Here is a 12166-nt window from a genome sequence, read left to right as displayed (position 1 = left end):
AATATCTTAAAATGGATGCCTGTTAACATGCAAATTAGCACATATCTTAAATCAGACACCAACAATTATTGGGTGCCTGTGTCTATCCTGCTTTAGGATCATTAGGACTCAATTAGAGACATCGAGTTTCTGCCCCTAAGCCTCAACATATATGATGAGCTAAAGGATGGTAAAAGTTATTTACCTTTTTGTATAAATGTGTGACATTTGGAACAATGAGATTTTTTTCCAATCCCAGTTTTAATATATAACATGCTTGACAGTGTATATTTATTTAAACCCAAGCCCAATTGGACTAGGGGTCAATGTAAAATATGGAGGACCCTAAATGCAGCTCCCAACACTGTGGAAATATCTCATGTATGGAGATAAACTCCTCTAGTAAATCAACCCCACTGTCTGCCTGTTCGTGCAGGACAAATTAACTAATAAATCATCCCCTGACCACCTTATACAAACCTTTTCAGCTTTCCTTCCCACTTCTTCCTCCTCCACAACCAGCAAGAATACTGGGCACTTCCAGGTAAGAGGGAGCATGTTTCCTCTCTATTGTGACAGTGTCCAAGCCTTGCAGCTATTCGTTCTATATAAGCACTGCAACATGGCCAGGGTAGTGGTGTGACTGCACCCCAAGATATCTTACACAGCCAGAATATGCATTTATTCTAGAGGATAAAGGAGTACTGAGGGACAGCAGGTATGGGGAGTATAAGGAAGTCAGGCAATGCCCTTTGCAGGAAAACTAAAACTTTTTCCTGCATTGGCAGGGTGACAAAGTCTCTTTATCTGTCATTGGGGTCTTACACTTGGCTGGGCTCAGAAATAGGTGAACATACAAAATACATATAAATATTCCTATTGTATCTGTGTATTTAGTTATCTGCTTAGAGTTTTTGGAAAACCAAAAACAAACATTTTATCTCCATACGATAATGCATATAATGCATATGGGCTACTGCCTTGGTATAGTAATTCCTATAGCATTTTGAATCAGATATAAGGTAGTAAATACAGTAGTTCAGTTTAGGTACCTATGGTAAATTGAATCATACATTGGATTTTCATATCTACTAGCTTCTTACATCACCGGGCAGATCTTTCCCTATTGTATTTGTGCTTTTATATTACAAAGATCATTCAGTAGAGTTTTATATCTCCTGGAGGACCTAAGGGATAGAGAACTGTACTGGAATACTCAAATTACAAGAGTCTATACCTACAAATGAAATTGTTTTATCAATCAATATTTGGAAGAAAGACACTTTCAATGTGATTGCTGGGAAAAGCTGAGTGTAATTGGGTGATTGCTGTGCTTAGATTAGTTAAGGATCATTGCTAAAGCTGGGTACACACGTGCAATAATTGTCATTGGAAAGGATCTTTCACGATCGAACGACTAAGGACTGCATGATGCATGAACGAGTGATGTACATACAGCACAGTTCTACTCTATGCAGAGGGGAGGGGGCGAACGACAGAGCGGCACCCCACTGTGCGCTCTCCCCCTTGGCTTCCATTATGATCGTTCGTCGTCCATCGTCTGTGGATCTGCCAGGATGGTCGTTCGGACGATGGACGACGAGCCAATTGTGCCAATTATTGGACGGGAAGCATTGCAAGTGTGTATGTAGCCTAAGAGTGTTGAAAGCATTAAGGTGCTGGTGCTGTAGATAAATTGAATTAGAAGTGAGATGAGTGTTTTTTGGTGAATGCGGTGTGTATTTGGAGTGTATATTTTGGTATATTAGGGTGTGTGGTGTTTCAGTGTACTAACTGCAGAAGTGTGCAGCGTGTGGTGAGTTGTTGAATATGGTGAATATTGAATGGTGAATATAATTGAGCTGTACACCGTAACAATGTGCATGGTGTGGCCGGTCTGACCACTGACACCTAGTACAGGACTACAGCCCAGTCAAAAACAAGTAAAACCATTATTAATCTGCTATACAAAACAAAGTGTAAACATAAACTCAACTGACTTCCTGAATATTGGCATGGTCACCTGTTTTGGTTGTTTTGGTAGATCATAGACCTAATATTAGCATAAAATGCCATGTTAAAGTTTCTGGAGCAAATATCACTTTTAAAAAGTACCACTTTTCTATTAAAGGAGTCGATTGGTGAACGGTAATCCTGATTTCGTACAATACATAAGTAAGACAGCACTTTTAATATTCAGTTTAGTTTTAGGCACCACAAAAGGATATGGTGGAACTGGAGAGACTGCAGAGAAAGCAAACTACACTGATAAGAGGCATGGAGGAGCTAAACTATGAGGTAAGATTACTGAGCTAAATTTATTCTCCCTTGAGTAGAGACATTTAAAGGGAATGTTATCATCTTCTATATTTATATATTTTCTTTATTTTCTTTATGATCATTGCAAAGGACAAAGTGTCTGGATAAAAAGAGGTTTAACCTCTGCATAATGAAAGGGTCATTCACAGTAAGAGCTGAGAAAATGTGGAATACATTCACTAGTAAAATATATTTTGGGGAATAGGCCCCTAGTAGTTTCAGGCAGCTTAGTTGATCATTTAAAAAAAATCTAAATGGGTTCCTAAATGCAAAGAATATAAAGGGATATTATTATTTATCAGTAATACCACTAGATGCTGCTGATCCAGTATATATTCTATTGCCTGTGGATTACATATTTAACTTTTATTGAAAAATTATATTGTTGGATTTTTAGGCAGATTTAAGTTTCACCATACTGAGAAGATTTAATTCCACTGTTATAACTTCTCATGACTGCTGTGAAGAACAATGCCATGCTTTTTACCAGCAGGTGGTGACATAGCATTGTCCTAGTTTCTTGCTTTCTATATGAGGACTTTGCAATGATGCTGTGATTTTTCATAATGAATATTGGCTTTATGTTTTAAATATATGTATTTGTTTGAGCCTAAATAAACACAATCTATGTATGTGTTATAAAGTTCTTAAGAACTCGTTTGATGCACCAGGGTTTATTTCTTCGAAACTAAATATATATATAGTACACATATAAGGATGTATAGAAAATACAGACCATTTCAAAACAAAAATGCTATCAAAACATGCCTTTCATATATTTATGGACAGATTTATAAATTAAAAACTGCTCTGTGCAACATTGCCTAATTGTTTCCACTAGTCCTTTAATTTCCCTGGTGATTAATGAAAAGAAGACATTGTTTTCCAGTTGATGATAAGTGATAACTGTAGCCATGAAAGTAAAGATACTTCTTTCCTCAGAAAAGATATGGCAAATATGGACAAAGGGAAAAGCAGTGGTATTATATTAGGATCAGGTTATTTAATTTTGTTTTTTATCCTATAAATAATTCATGTGAAAATTACAAATATATTGGTCTGGAATTGCCACATTTCTCATTTAGAAACTGGAACTGATTTTATAAAAGTGAAAATTATGCTATGCTAAAGGAAACCTTTAAAAATGCTAATTGTGCCTAAACAGTACTCTGATGACTTTTTCTTTTCAATTCCTCCTGAAAAATAGCAATGCTTATCCTGGCATTTAAGTGTGTCTATGCACTTCTGTGCCCAGAGCCCCATAGCTGTGTATCTGTAGTATGAAATCTAAATGTAAAATATTTGGCGTGAGATTTGGTTATGTCACTGATGTGCTTCTCACTCTCTTATAACTGGAGGGAACAAAACTCTATCTGTCTCTGTAGCCACACAAAGACACAGCACAGAACAAGGCACAGTAAGTCAGTGCTGGCCTGCTGTGGAATGGGATGACCTCAGACAATACTAGTAAATAGTTATTTGCCTTCTGCCAGCCTTTTTTGGTTACAGCTTTCAGGTTTTGTTTCTACTTAAGTTCTGAAACTCTTACAGTCTCATTACTTATCATGCAGCCTAAAGTTATCAATTTTAAAACAAATTTAACTTTAAAAAAGTAAAAAATTTATAAGAGATGAATTTGAAATGATTTGAACTACAAAGTTCAATGACATGATAAAATTTCTCATGTGTGACGTACTGTTTTTAGTAAAAGAAAAATATCAAATCAACAAGTCACTATAAATACTACAAATCAGTATAATCATACTGTTAAATAATGTTCTGAATTTCTTGTGATGAAAGAAGAGCATGTCCTCCAATGCCCCAAAATTACACAGATCCACACAAATGACCAGATATTCAGTCCACACAATGGGATGGAGAAACCCCTACTAACAAGACATGTTTTGGTAAGTAAATGGGCCCCAGAGGCTGCGAGTCATAGAAGTTATGAAGGTAGTAAATATGAACACAGAAAATCATCTGCTGACAGTGAGCCCTGGCATGTTTATAGGTTATGAGGTCACAAAGAGAAACGCCTTATACTGACGCCCTATAACTGTCATTGAAGTATTTGTTTCGGGTGAAGGTTTTTACAAATGTTGGCAGTACAAACAGGATGCTCAGCTACTGCCAAGCAGCCAGTTCTATTCTGCAGGGAGGGAATTATAGATAAGAGGCACCCCAGTGCATCCTACCCATTAGTAAAACAAGATTGTTTGTTAGGGATGAAAAAAGATGCTGGGACCTCTATATTGAAGCTAAGAGAGAATCAGGAACATTTGTTCTGATTTAATGTACAGCGCTGCATAACATGTTTGCACTATATAAATATTGTTTATTATTATTTTTAATAATAATAATAATAATAATAAAAATAATATTTATTAGTTCTGGAAGATAAAAATCTAGCATCTATGTGAACCTTAAACCTAAAATGAGTTTTTAATATATAATGCTCATATATGTCCTCCGTTGTGTCTAAGTACACAGTTGCGTTATATGTCAAATCTAACACTAAATGAAAATGTTTGCAAGTCATTCTCATTTCATATGCTACCCTTTACAGCTAAATGTTTGTGAGTGCAGTGCTTCAAATGTCAGTCTTCAAATGTCTGTCTTTTTTCTTTTCAAAATGTATTTCCTATTGCTGTACCAATTAGTCATATAATAAGAAATGAAAGCTAACTACTTTTTAAACAAGTGCAATTAAAAATCATTATGTACAAATGTGTAAATATTACTGGTATGTTTCATACTCCTGAACCCCTCATCCTGTATGTCCCATACACCTGACACCTGCACTATGTATGTTACATGCCCATGACCTCTACACTCTGTGCACTCCATACTTGAGTATAAGTAGAGTAGTTTTATATACCAGTAACTTTACCCTTCCAACCCTTTCCTAATGTTAGCACAATCTGGTCACACCCACCATGTCCTGTGGTTTTCTATTAGCAGAGAAGTTAAGGGCTTATCTTTTGTTCTTAAGAGGGCTGTTCAATGTTTTGTTGGGGGATAGGATCACTAAATTCTAATTAAACTTTTTGTTTTTAAGCAATTTACAACAAGTTGGCAAATCTGCAACAGATTCACATAAAATGCACTCAATACAGTTTTTTGTTGTTTTTTGTCCCATTGGAATCTTGTTAGGCATGTTTAATAAAACAAATATGGAAATTTCAGGAATCTTCTGCAATCATCTTTTGTTACTGTGGCTGATATAGAATTATTTTGATAGTTTACTGATTTCTTTGTGCAAATATAATTTCTCTATTCTCTCTTTTATCAAATATGACTGCTAAACTTTTCATTAAATGCTTTATCAATACAGAAGTGCTACTATTGCTCTTGCCTGATTTAAGTAGGTTTTCAAACATGTGAAATTCTTAATTTTGCCAATGTGTTGTCAGAATCATTTCCCCATCCTCCAACCCTGACATCTGATTCTGAGCATTGAAGAAGTGAACCTTCCTTAGTACAGAAGTTGCAAACCACTGACAATAGCAGGATCTTGTTATCATTATGGATCTCTGTGACATTAGTAAGAAGGCTGGTTCAGTTCTGTGTGTGACATAAAACACTTGATCAATTGTGGGTGCAGTCATGCAGAAGAGAGATCAAGAAGTACTTGTGTTGAAAAACCTTTAAACACCACTTGCAATTTACATCCCTGGTGGTTTATTAGCATTATCTCATTTTCCAGCTATACTTTGTGAACCTTTTGTAAATGCCTTCTGAAAATTCCTGTTTAGGCTCAAGGACAGGCACAGAAGTACATTGGAAGAGAGAGAGCCTTTTAGATCACTTTTTACCTAAACATGTAAAAGGGATAATCTGATGTACACAAGGTCACAAAGTGTTTCTATGTATAGTAAATAATGTAAAGTGAGGGCGGTCACATTTTGTAGTATACTGGGACTACTACCGCTTTACCATGCTATACAAAGATTATACTCTATATTGTTCCTTCTCATAATGCAAGCCTATTCCCTGAAAACAATACACGCCCTATGTGCAATATATTTCTGCAGCTGTTAAGTAGAGTAACTGTAGCCCTAGAGGTTAATTTAGTAAACGTTACATTTATTTATTTTTTTAAATGAGAAATGTAAAAGCAATGTCATAGATAAGGTTAAAGCAAACTCTATTCTTCAGCATTATCTTTTTTGTTTTCCCTTATATTTATTTAAAGATAAATTTAAATAACCCCAGTTATTAGAAGATAAATTGCCTATTTATTACAGAGCATGGTAAATGGAGACACAATTTATGTGTGCAGACAAATAAATACATAGGCATCTATATAAATATACCTGTGCTGCAGTCATTAGGATGCCATTGGTCATTTTATTATGTGCTTGCATTTTTCATGATAAAGGCTTCCACTATAAACTGCTCCATGCAGAAACCCTAAACATTATGCAAGCTCTGCTGTTATACAAAAAGGCATAACAAACATAAAAAATAAAATAAATAGAAATATATCATGAAAAGCAGATAAACATATATTAAGTAATACAACATTTAGTTAACTATATTAAAGGACATTTTTCACATATTACCGTCATAAACTACAACTTAAAAAGAAATTGCATCTCAAATACGTGTGTGGTTTATGTTGATTTTTAGAAAAGTATAGGCTGAGATTTTTTACAGGACTTATAATGGATAAAACACATTTTGCTCATTTAGAAAAAAAATGTGCAATAGACAGGGAGAGTGTACAAAGTAAAGTACCCCAAAGAACCAAATTATTTCTTTAATATTATTATTATTATTATTTAGTCATATTACTTGCTTTTTTCGGGGTATTGTACTTTCTACACTTTCTCAGCTTTGTGCAGGGCTAAACCTTTCAGTACAGTACCACACTAACTAAGACACATATTATACATTGCATAACAGGCTGAATAACATATAAATCATACATGCCCACCTACCTCCAATATAGCACAACCAAAGCATAAGGGTCCAGGCTGATGATGCTCAATTTGTTGAAGTTGTGACAGCATTTTGGAAGAGTGCTGGTTTCAAGAATAAAGTGGAAAGAACACATTGATCATTATAGTAATGCAAAGGAGGGGGGACCATACATGTGATCCCATTACACTTGTGTTCTGCACAGGATGCTGTGTACAGACAGGCATCATGTTACCAGAAATGACTTTAGCTTACACATAGTTACAGCTGTTAATGAACAAGTCCTGTATGCCTTGCCAAATCAATGAAGAATTAATAGTATAATATTGGATCATAGTTTTTATTATTATATAGTATAATACTTATGTATATTTTTTGCTCTTCAGTAAGGAACTTTGCAAAAGATTTTATGTACCCTGGAATCTGGTCAGAGGACAAATATAGACAGATTTGTGTTGAAAAGAACATCACTGCTACCTGCCTGATGCTGGACAACTTCTGTAAAAGCAGCAAACACTTATGTAGCTGTTTTTTAACTCCCACAGGCACTACAATGTTACTACTAGTAAAAACACATATTTGCAATGCTTTACTAAAAAAATCTGCTAGTACATAGTCAGTTTCTAGTTTTCACTTTCTTTTCTCATTATTTTCTATGTGTGACTTGATCTTTTTTATCTGTAGGAAATATTCTTTTTAAAAGTTATTTTAATGTAATGCACAGCTGGAAATGCTGACCGCCTTCTGTGCTGTCCTCTCTCTGGTAACATCTGCTGTGAGCAAAGCAACAGACAATAGTGCAATACACTGAATACATCTCTAGTGCTGTCAGATTACATCCAAACACCCCTCTGGTTTCTGCTTTGTGTTCATCATTCACCCATTCTCTTTGTCCATCTCTTTGCCTACTATGGGTCAGCTGCCATAATTACTTTAATGTATGAATAATCCAACCTCTCTTCTTTCAATACTATGTCCTTGTGGGCTCTGCAAAGGTCTTGAGTCCTAGTTGTAGAAGGTATGACCCCTTGAACATCATTTTATTTCTCCCATGGGAGTTAGATTAGTAGATGCATGTGGAATAGTGAAGGGGAAACATAGGCCCCCTGGCATGCTAAAGATCTAAAGAATTGAATGGCAGGGGAGTGTTAATCCTGTTGAACACCATGTATGAGAAGTGTGTGTGTATGACATGTGTCTGACTTTATATCCTTGTGCTAATGAATACTGCACACTGTTTTATAATTTATGGGGTTGTATTATTATTGGCTTGCTTTGCTTTATTATTTATATAGAGAGAACCTAGTTAAAACAGGAATATTTAATATGCCATATAAGAGTTTACTCAACAAATCTTAGTCTTCATTGCAAATCTTACACCCTGCCTGATCAAATTGTTGTTGACTTGCTTAGAATGATTTGGCTCATGACACAACTCTATTGGACCATTAATGGGAGTTGTAAAAAAGATTAAGGTGAGTGTAGTATGCAAAATTCACTTAGCCCTATGCACCCATGTCTTCCTGAACAATCAATGTTCTGACTGCTGTTTCAAGCACAGAAGATGGAAATTGTCTGCCACACATTCACTAGTATTTGTATGGTGTGTGTAACACACTTCCTTCATACCTACACTTTTACAGAGGGGTACTGATATTTCCATGGTTTATCATATGGAAACACATTGTTAGTGCAACACATGACTTTGTCGTCCCAAGTTAGTGTAGAATACAACAGTCAGAAAAGGGGATGAAGTGACAAGAAAACAATAAGGATTTTTTTTTCTTTTTTAGTAGAAATTGGTTAAAATATCGTTTTTTAGACTTTTTGTTTTTTTGCTTTTTGTGCCTTCCTGTATCTTGTTGAATAATAGTCCCGGAATTGTCAAGGCTAAAAAGTTTTTGGATGATTGTTTAGATGAAGGAACAATCTTTGTCTAAACAACAAATACAAGTTCTGTCTATTTACAGTTGTAGCTCAGAATGTAGGGAAAAATTACTTAGCAAAGAATAAACAGAATAGGAAATCTAACTTTTACATAAAACATTGAAAGTTTTGAAACAGATGATTTGGTTTCACATCCCCCTTTAATTTTTTTACCATCTGGTTCCATTCAATTAACAACCCTCAGATTCTACTTTAAAATGTTTAGGTCTCCTCGCCATTATGCTTTAGGGGATGCAGGCGCATGGGCTTTATGGAACATATTTGGTGATCTTGCCCAATAATTAAAGAATTCTGGGGTAAAATTTTCAACTTAATTCATACGATCACTGAAATGTCCATTCCAAATACTCCCGAATGTGCATAATCTGTTCACCATTACCAAACCGGCCTACCCTGCCGCCACATTAGGTCCGAAGTCTACTGAATATTTTTTTGGCAGTTCGCATTGCTATAGCCTGAAAATCAAAAACCATTAGCTCAATGGGAATAAGAATAACCACAAAATGACGTGTATCATCATGGACACGCCGAATGTTTTTGAAATGACACGGGACCTTTGGATTTCATACTGTGACTGGACATTCTGGACATTCTCATATTTAGAAGCGAGATCACTTGTTATTCTCTTTCCCTTATTCATTCCTTTAACCCATCTCATCTGTGGACCCCTATCCTAGTTAGTCATGGTTTTTACCCTTTGGCTGATTTGTTTAATTGTCTCAATGTTTTTTTGATATATTGTGGTATTGCTTGTTCTGTATTCCTACCCGTTTACCCTATTCCTAAAAACCTGAATAAAAATGTTGAAATATAAAATGTTTAGGTCCAGATCCCTTAGTCACGGTGCACCCACTCTAAAATTAATAACAAATTAGTACCATATTTATTCAAGGTGACCATGTGTATAAATGTATTTATTGTTTTTAAACAATAAAAAAAAAACGTTTTTGCTGCAGTACATATTTTTACCCATTGCTGTCACCCAAAGACTCAGTGTGGTTGATTTACATTGTTACATAGTGGGTTAGGTTGAAAAAAGACAAAAAGTCCATCAAGTTCAACCACAAGGGAAATAATCATATCCCAGATGTAAAACCCTATAAGACATAGTTGGTCCAGAAGAAAGCAAAAATACCCTGGTACAATTTGCTTCAACAGGGAAAACAAATTCCTTCCGGATTCCATGAGGCAATCAGATGTTCCCTGGATCAACAGTCATCGTTATTTTTACTTTAAAGCTTTAATACGGTTATATTTGGTGCTTCTAGAAAAGCATCCAGCTTTTTCTTAATGCAATCTATATTAGTTGCTATAACTACTTCTGAGGGAGCCGATTCCACATTTTCACAGACCTTACAGTGAAGAATCCTTTTCTTATTCGGAGCTTAAACTTCTTTTACTCCAGACACAAAGAGTGCCCTCTTTTTCTTTGTAATGAACTCTTATGGACCATTTAAATATTTATACAGGGTGATCATATCCCCTCTCAAACGTCTCTTCTCAAGGGAGAATAGATTCTATTCAGCTAATCTCTCCTCAAAGCTGAGCTCCGCCATTCATTTTATTAGTCTAGTTGCCCTTCTCTGCACTCTCTCCAATTCCACAATGTCCTTTTTGTCAACTCGTGCCCAAAACTGGACTGCATATTCCAGATGTAGTCTGACCAATGCTTTGACCATTCAGAGTCATTAATTACAACTCTCTGGATGCGATCTTTAAGCCAGTTCCCTATCCATTTACAGATTGGCTTTTGTAAACCTATTAACCCTAACTTGCATATTAACCGTCCGTGGGGTAAGGTGTCAAATGTTTTAGCAAAGTCCAAGTAAAGTATATCAACTGCTATTCTACTGTCTACCTGTTTACTTACTCATAAAAAGAGAGTAAATTTGTTTGACAACTTCGCTTCTTCTTGAAGCCATGCTGACTATCACTTATAATAATATTTTCTAGCAGAAACTCCCCTATGTGGTTCTTTATCAAACTCTCTAGGACCTTTCCAACTATGGATGTTAAACTAACCAGTCTGTGGTTACCTGGTAATAACTTCGCTCCCTTTTTGAAGATAGGAACCACATTGGCCTTACGCCAATCCATCAATACCTTGCCTGTGACTAACGAGTTTCTAAAAAAATTAGAAATATTAGCATTGAAATAACCAAGCTCAGCTCTTTGAGGACACGTGGATGTAATCCATCAGGTCCTGGTGCTTTGTCAACCTTAATTTTTCCCAGCTGTTTAGCAATCATATCAATTCTGAGCCATTGTGACTCATTTAAGACAGTGAAATTGCTATTATGAATTTGGACTTGAGTCCTGCCATTTTCCTTTGTGTACACAGAGCTAAAAAAAAGTGTTTAGTAAATCTGCCTTTTCTTTATCCCCAGTTACCAACCCAGCAACATCCTTTAAGGGGCCTACATGCTCGGATCTGATCTTTTTGCTATTATTATATTTTAAAATAATTTGGGGGTTTGCCTTACTTTCCTTTGCAATCTGTCTTTCATTTTGAAGTTTTGCACATTTTATCTCCTTTTTACATATTTGGTTATATTCTTTACAGTTTTTAAATGATCAAGGTGATCCTTTATTTTTATATTTTTGAAATGTACTTTTCTTGTTCCTTATGGCTTTTTTAACATCAGATGTGAGCCACATAGGTTTAAATTTTAGCCTCTTAAACTTATTACCCATTGGAATATATTTTTCAGTTTTGTGCTTTTGTAGAACAGACTTGAAAGATTCCCATTTCTGTTCTGTATTCTTTGAGGACAATATTTTCTCCCAGTCCAAGTCACAGAGAGCCGCCCTTAATGGAAAATTTGCTCTCTTAAAATTAAATGTTTTTATCTTTCCTGTTTTTGCTTACTGTTTACAGCTTACATTAAACGAAATCATATTATGGTCACTGCTACCCAGATTCTCTTTTATTTGCACATTTGTTATAAGCTCTGCATTGTTAGAAAGAACTAGGTCCAGCAGAGTATCATTTCTAGTT

The sequence above is a fragment of the Pyxicephalus adspersus genome, chromosome 6 (assembly GCF_032062135.1).
Source record: "Pyxicephalus adspersus chromosome 6, UCB_Pads_2.0, whole genome shotgun sequence".
NCBI lineage: Eukaryota > Metazoa > Chordata > Amphibia > Anura > Pyxicephalidae > Pyxicephalus > Pyxicephalus adspersus.
The sequence above is the reverse complement of the archived record's forward strand: the minus strand, read 5'-3'. Positions refer to the sequence as shown.